Source organism: Nicotiana sylvestris, chromosome 6 (genome assembly GCF_000393655.2).
Source record: "Nicotiana sylvestris chromosome 6, ASM39365v2, whole genome shotgun sequence".
NCBI lineage: Eukaryota > Viridiplantae > Streptophyta > Magnoliopsida > Solanales > Solanaceae > Nicotiana > Nicotiana sylvestris.
In genome coordinates, this window is record NC_091062.1 from 106,364,533 (window position 1) to 106,370,532 (window position 6,000).

Below are 6,000 nucleotides of genomic sequence, written 5' to 3' on the forward strand. Positions count from 1 at the left end.
AGATTAGATCAGGCCAGACTCCGAGCTCTGTTAGAATCAGCTCTAGATCGTGAAAACCGTGTCAGAGATATAGCCACCACTCGTCAGCAGCAATTGCAGGACCAAGACCAACGTCTCCAAGGTTTCAGGGCACAAATCCACGACCTGGCAGTCTTCACATCTCAAAGTTATGTAAACTGCCAAGGAATGGATTATGAAAGGTTTACAGAGCATGCACCCACTTTTGCTCGTCATCTAGCAATGGAGTTGGAAAGGATGTATCGTACGCTGGGGGGCCATCCAGGTCAAGCCCCACATTGAGCAGATAATCCAATATTTGACAACAAAAGTGGAAAGTGGGGCATGTTGTGAGATGTTAAGAATTGTATCTTTTATTTTGATTTAAGTATGTGTGTTTCAAACCATTTTCTTAAAAGTTTTCAAATGTAATTCCATCTTTGTATAATAAATAAAAGTGATTGCCTTTAGTCCGAACTACGCAAGGTCTGATTCATGTAAGGGCATGATACGTAGGCAATCTCTATAAGATTCGACCACCACGATAAAAGACATATATAATAAATAAAAGTGAATAACAATAAAAATTTCAAGAAAGCTGGGACGACACAAGCAGCCGAGCAAATGCATAATAGAAAGGGATTATTTGTCTAGGAGCATTGCATCTCAACGTGTGATTATATATGTGTTAAACTCTCAAAACTAACAAGTTTGTTCATTTCCAGAATTCAAGCAGTTAGTTTCTCTAAAGAGTATACTGGCATATTATCACTATCACACAAGATCAAAAGGACCAATACCCGAAAGTATGTCTATCCCAGATGTTGACACAGGTATGGAGCTAGAGGAGATGGATGTCGGGAAAATGAAAGAAGAGATGTTTAAACTCAAGCAGCAAATGGCTGAGATGTACCAAGCCTGGTCTACAGGACAGTTACCCCCATCTTACCCAAATAACCCTGCTCCATCAATGACCCAAACTCAGGATAATATTACCACTGAATTATCCCCAAACTTCCCCATTTACCAGCATTACCGAGGCACCACCTCTCAGACACCACAGTCTCCACCTCCGAAACCAGTTCCATACTTTCCTCCACCTATGACTCCTGTTTTCGTAGCACCTCCCCCTGCTACATTTCACAAATCTCCTAGTGAGCCTACATTCCAGGCCCAGGACAACCAATATTACCCCCGGAGCCTACCCTCAAAGCCTCCGAAATTAATTCAACTGCTCCTCGTTTTGATCTCCCAACCGAAATTGACAAGCTAGCCAAAAATGCTGAGCAAGAAGAGATGTTCAGGAAGGTCAAGAGTTTAGAACAATCGTTCAGAGACATGCGAGGATTAGGTGGGCACGTTAGTGTAGCATACAAAGATTTGTGCTTATTCCCCAATGTACAATTACCAGTTGGCTTCAAGATGCCCAAATTTGACCTATACAATGGGCACGACGACCCAGTAGCCCACTTAAGGGGTTTCTGTAGCAAGATGCGAGGAGCTGGGGGAAAGGATGAATTATTGATGGCTTACTTCAGTCAAAGTTTAAGTGGATCAGCTTTGGAGTGGTATACACGCCAGGACCATGGGAGATGGTACACCTGGGATGACCTGGCACAGGCATTCGCATACCATTTCCAATACAATCTGGAAATCATCCCAGATCGATTATCTTTGACAAAATTTGAGAAGAAACACAATGAAAGTTTCAGAGAGTATGGTTTTCGGTGGAGAGAACAGGCAGCAAGAGTGGATCCTCCTATGAAGGAGAGCGAAATGGTAGACTACTTCCTCCAAGCCTTGGAGCCAACTTACTATGCCCATCTGGTTTCAGCGGTTGGAAAATCATTCAACAAAGTGGTGAAGATGGGAGGTATGGTGGAAGAAGGTCTCAAAACAAATAAAATTATGAGCTATTCAGCAATTAAGGCAACTACTCAAGCTATTCAAGGCGGGGTAGGAGGAATCGGAAGAAAGAAGAGGGAGGAAGCAGCGGTAGTTGATTCAGGAATTTGGTCGGGACCCAGAGGTTCACCGCTTTACTATAATCAACAACGACCTCGCCAATCAGCTTACCACCATGATTCATCCCAACACTACTATCACCCTTCGGAGCCTCATTTCTCCATTAACCATGCTCAAGCATACAATCAGCCACCTGTTCACACCAATTGGCGTGCTCCTGCCACACCAAGTACTTACCCACGAGCCTATCCCGGACCAGGTTTCAGGCCGAGGCCAGCGTTCAGGGGGGAAAGAGAACAGAAAAAGAAAACTTACACTCCATTGGGAGAGTCTTACACTAGTCTGTTCCACAGGCTGAGACAGCTAGACATGCTGAGACCAATACAATCCAAGCTACCCAATCCTCCTCCAAAGAATCTGGATTACACCATTAGCTGTGAATATTGCTCCGGTGCACCAGGCCATGATACGGAGAAATGCTGGCATTTAAAAAATGCAATACAAGAGCTGATTGATACTAATAAAATCGAGGTTCAAACCCCCGAAGCCCCAAATATCAATAGAAATCCAATGCCAGCCCATCAAGAGGCTAATATGATAGAAATCATACAAGCTGATGGGGAGACAAAGAAGCCGTCACAAACTGTCATGATGATCAAGTCTCATGAAGCCAAATCAGATAAGCAGTTAACAGAGGAGAAGCCGGTACCTAAGCAGAACAGAAATGGTGATGGACCATCTATGATAATCGAGGAGGGATCATCGAGCAAAGTTGCCGCAAAACAAGAAAGGCCGAAAGTGATAGTACCAGGGGTTGCTAACAAACCCATTGTATTCGTGGAAGGAGCCCGTACAGATCGGGTTATTATCGCACCTGTAATCCAGCTGCCGGTCATCAACAACAAAGCCATCCCATGGAACTACGAACGGGTGACTGTAATGTACAAAGGAAAAGAAGTCAAGGAAGAAGTGTGTGAGGTGCAAGGCTTGACTCGTTCGGGAAGATGTTTTACGCCCGAAGAGTTAAGAAAAACTAAAAACAATCCAACACCAATAAAGAGAGCTGTGACGGAAGAAGAGGCGGAAGAGTTTTTAAGAAAAATGAAACTCCATGATTATTCTGTTGTGGATCAATTAAAGAAGACGCCCGCTCAAATTTCATTGTTGTCATTACTGATTCATTCAGAGGAGCACCGTCTGGCTTTGATGAAAATCCTGAATGAGGCTCATGTTCCTGAAAAGATCTCCGTAAATCATTTAGGAAGAATAGCCAACAGAATCTTTGAGACAAACAGAATTACATTTGCTGATGATGAATTACCTGTGGAAGGTACTGAGCACAACAGAGCTCTTTACCTCACCGTGAAATGTGAAAACTCCGTAGTAACCCGGGTATTGGTTGACAATGGGTCAAGTGCAAACATCTGCCCTCTCTCCACTTTAAGCAAATTAAAAATTAAAGAGGAGAGGATCCAGAAAAATAATATCTGCGTACGGGGGTTTGACGGTGGAAGCAGAGATTCATTTGGCGACATAGTGTTGGAACTAACAATAGGGCCAGTTGAATTCACAATGGAATTTCAAGTGTTGGACATAACTGTTTCTTACAACTTGTTGTTGGGTCGACCATGGATCCATGCTGCTAAAGCAGTCCCGTCAACACTACATCAGGCTGTCAAGTTTGAATGGGATCATCAAGAAATAGTTGTGCATGGGGAAGAAAGTTTAAATGCTCGCAGCAGTACCATTGTACCGGTCGAGGGAACAGAAAATGACCAGGGACCATGGGTATACCATGTATCCGACACAGTGTCGGTAGAGAAAATTCCAGAGGGGAAATACCTTCCGAATCCAAAGATATCCTCTGCATCAGTCATGATAGCTTATGAAATGTTAAAGAATGGTTTTATACCCGGCAAAGGCCTGGGCTTATCTTTGCAAGGAATTATACAACCAGTATCTCTCCCCGAGAACTGGGGAACATTCGGTTTGGGGTTCATACCCACCATAAATGACGTGATAAAGGCCAGAAAGCTGAAACATAAGGCATGGGATCTTCCAAAACCAGTCCCACCTCTATCAAAGTCTTTTGTCAAGACCGGTGCTAAAAATCGCCCGATAACAACAATTCCTAAATCCCGGGTCAATCCTGAGGAGGAATTAATTGAAAGATTCGAGAAATTGTTCGATGATGTGAATATGTTGGAAAGCGGAGAAGGGTGTAGCAACGCAGAAGTTCAATTCGTTGGGCCAGAAACAAAGCTTAATAATTGGAAAGCCACTCCTCTCCCCATTCGAAAGGAGTCTTGGTAGTTTATTTTGATTTTCTTTCAAGTTTGTTTGGGTTACTTCAGGGTTGTAATCCCAAAGCTTATCTTACAGTTTGTTTGAAGTGTGCAAAACCTTGTTATCTTTCATCATCCAATAAAAAGCAGTTTCCTTTTTATTATCATTCCTGATAGTTTTCTTTTCTTTTTCTTCTTTCCTGTACAGTTCTTTTTACGCTGGCTCTAGTGATATGGCATGCATGAGGAATCCTCAGCCCAGTCTTAAAAATCAATCTGGTTCCGAAATATTAATTCAAGAAATATATTGTGATTATGAATCAGAATATGATGAAGATGAGGTTTTTGAAGAGATTAGTAAAGAGTTAATTCACTTTGAGGAAAAAATCAAACCTAACTTGAGTGATACCGAGGACATCAATATAGGGGACACGAGTAATATCCGAGAAACTAAAATAAGTGTCCATCTGGAACCAAAGATCCGAGAGGAGTTAATTAAAGCACTCATAGAATTCAAAGATGTTTTTGCATGGTCGTATGACGACATGCCGGGCCTGAGCACTGATTTAGTGGTTCACAAATTGCCCACCGATCCAACGGTGCCTCCTGTCAAGCAAAGGCTGAGAAAATTCAAGCCTGATATAAGTGTGAGAATTAAGGAAGAAATCACCAAACAATTGGAAGCAAAGGTCATTCGAGTCACTCGATATCCTGTTTGGTTAGCTAATATCGTTCCTGTTCCAAAGAAAGACGGCAAAATTAGAGTATGCGTCGACTACCGCAATCTCAACAAAGCCAGTCCGAAGGATAATTTCCCATTACCCAATATCCATATTTTGATCGATAATTGTGCCAAGCATGATATAGGATCTTTCGTGGATTGTTATGCTGGGTATCATCAAATTCTAATGGATGAAGAAGATGCAGAAAAGACGGCATTCATCACACCATGGGGAACTTATTGCTACCGGGTAATGCCATTCGGTTTGAAGAACGCCGGAGCAACCTACATGAGAGCGATGACCACAGTGTTTCATGATATGATACACAAGGAGATTGAGGTATACGTGGACGATGTGATCATAAAATCAAAGCATCAGGCCGACCACGTTGGGGATTTGAGGAAGTTCTTCTTAAGACTTCGCAGGTACAACCTCAAGCTTAACCCTGCCAAATGCGCATTTGGAGTTCCATCTGGAAAGTTGCTGGGATTCATAGTCAGTCGGCGAGGCATCGAGCTAGACCCATCAAAAATCAAAGCCATCCAAGAATTGCCACCTCCAAAGAACAAAACTGAAGTAATGAGTTTGTTGGGAAGGTTAAATTCCATCAGCAGGTTTATTGCTCATCTCACAACAACCTGTGAACCAATTTTCAATTTGTTGAAAAAGGATGCTGCGGTCAAATGGACCGATGAGTGTCAAGAAGCGTTCGATAAGATAAAAGGGTACTTGTCAAACCCACCCGTGTTGGTCCCGCCAGAGCCAGGAAGACCTTTGATTCTTTACTTGACAGTCTTGGAAAATTCATTTGGTTGTGTATTGGGGCAACATGACCTCACTGGCAGAAAAGAACAGGCCATCTATTACCTTAGCAAGAAATTCACAGCCTATGAGGTTAAGTATACTCATCTGGAAAAGACATGTTGCACCCTGACTTGGGTAGCTCAAAAGTTGAAACACTATTTGTCGTCCTATACTACTTACCTCATTTCTCGTCTGGATCCATTGAAATATATTTTTCAAAAGCCTAT